This window comes from Elephantulus edwardii, unplaced genomic scaffold (genome assembly GCF_000299155.1).
Source record: "Elephantulus edwardii isolate Elephantulus edwardi_28Jun2011 unplaced genomic scaffold, EleEdw1.0 scaffold00192, whole genome shotgun sequence".
Classification (NCBI taxonomy): Eukaryota; Metazoa; Chordata; class Mammalia; order Macroscelidea; family Macroscelididae; genus Elephantulus; species Elephantulus edwardii.
The window spans coordinates 2,724,350-2,726,375 of NW_006399942.1; the positions used below are offsets into that span (position 1 = coordinate 2,724,350).

Genomic DNA, 2,026 nt, shown 5'->3' on the forward strand with positions numbered 1-2,026 from the left:
GACCCTCTAGGAGGTGGATTGATTCGGTGACTGGGGTAATTGGGATGTGTGTGTCAGATACAGTGCGATTGACACAGGACAGAGCAGAGTATAGGGCTGTTGAACAGAGGGTCGCTATGAATCGCAAGCGACTTGACATAACAACAACAACAAATCTTTTAAGAATCCCTATAAAATGTGACTCAGAACCACGAAAGTGCTTTCACATCCTGATTGGTTATTAATTCTGTGCTTATCCTCAAAGGGTCATGAAGGGCAGCAAAATGGCATCATCCAGCTGGCTCGTTCAGGTGGTCAAGCTACATACTCCATTAATAAGGTTCCCTGATAGAACTAAGAACCCTAAACTCAATGTACCAGAAGCTTTGAGATCAGCATTCAAAGGGAAGTAAATCACCAGACTTACTAATGCATCAGGGGCTAACAGACACTGTGGAAATAATAAAAATATTATCTCGGAAATACAGAAGGAAACTTAAGTCTCAAGAAGAAATGGAGTTTACCCAGAAAAAACTCACTGATAATGGGGCTACTGTTTGTCATCAGACAAAAGAAATCTCTTTATAATAAAGGACTTTCAAAATGACATATGATAAATGGTACATTAAAGCAACCTTAAGGAAATATTCTGGAAAAAAATGTTGAAAGATGGGAAATTTAGATGGGCATTTGTATATCCTAATTTTTGTATCTGAATCAGCTTCAATTTACTCTTGATTATCAAATATTACAAGTGTTGAGCTATTAAAAGCACACAATATCTAATAAATGAGGAGAAAGATTTTCTGTCTTTTTTCACTTCTGATTTCTGTTCAGAGATGGAAAGAATTCATCAGGTGGAATTGCTGCTTTAGGGAAGGGCATTTCCTGAAATTTGATGAGGATCAGTAAAATGATGACCGTTACTTTCAGTTTCCTGATGGTTTTCATTCACAAGATACCTGGGATACAGGAGGCTTAGTAAGTGTATTCTACTGTGTAGAGAGTTGCTGCTAACGCAAAGTCTGCTCCTCTCTGAGGGTTGGAGTCCTGCAGTGGCTTCATGGGAAAAAGACCAGCCATCTCCTCCCATGCAATGTATATCCTCAAAACCCTTAGGGTCAGATGGGAGTCAGTTCAGACTCAGGAACAGTAATGAGGTAGGGGTTTTTTTGAGACTTTAAAGAATAAACCAAGTATAAACTAAATAAAGTATAAACTTTAAAGTATAACCAAGGTAAAACTGATGACTTTCGGGTATTGTGATTGGAGATCAAAGATTATTTTATGTAACCTATTTTCAGGGGGGAAAAAATGTTAAGGAGTACAAAATGGAAAATAAATTGAGGCCAAAAAGAACATACTATAGAAATAAATGTTTAATTAGAAATGTAAAAAAATAAAAGAACATACAAGTCTGCCTGGTAGAAGTACAACCAGGGGGTTCCACAGAGGCAAAAATAATGAAACTTCATCATCTCATATACTACGGGCATGCCGTTCGGAGGAGCTAAGTCCTTGGAAAGAGACATCATGTTTGGAAAGGTGGAAAGTCAGAGAAAGAGAGGAAGATCTTTAACAAAAAGGACTGATAGAATGACTCAGAGATCATGAGAATGGTGCAGGATAGAGTTTATACTTGTTGTTCATAGGATTTCTGTAAGTGGTCGACCAGAAGGCACCTAACAAGAGACAGGGAGATGAGGAAAGGTCACAGATTCCACGGAGGAGTGAGCGGAAGGAACAAAAGACGCTTACATAGAAACACACACATTCTTGCACTATTTCAAAGGTTTCGCAGACCCTAAGAAACTTAATTTTAGGAACTACAAGAAGTATTGAAAAAAAGAAAAAGGGGGAAAGTGCAGTTGGGTAATAGAGGAAGACAAATTGTAGAGATCTTCTAATTGTTTGGAGGGGGAAAAAATTGATAGAATCCATTAAGCTCATTGGAATAAAAGAGGGAAAACTACCAAATATCTTTTTTAAGATATATGAAACTAATTACTCTTTTAGAGTTGTTGTTGTTGTTGTTATGTGCCGTCGA

At 37.6% G+C, this 2,026-nt stretch overlaps 1 pseudogene; it reads left to right on the forward strand.

Annotated features, from left to right (window-relative positions):
• Nucleotides 1-248: 248 nt before the first annotated feature.
• Nucleotides 249-567, forward strand: LOC102859221 (annotated as a pseudogene).
• Nucleotides 568-2,026: the final 1,459 nt, after the last annotated feature.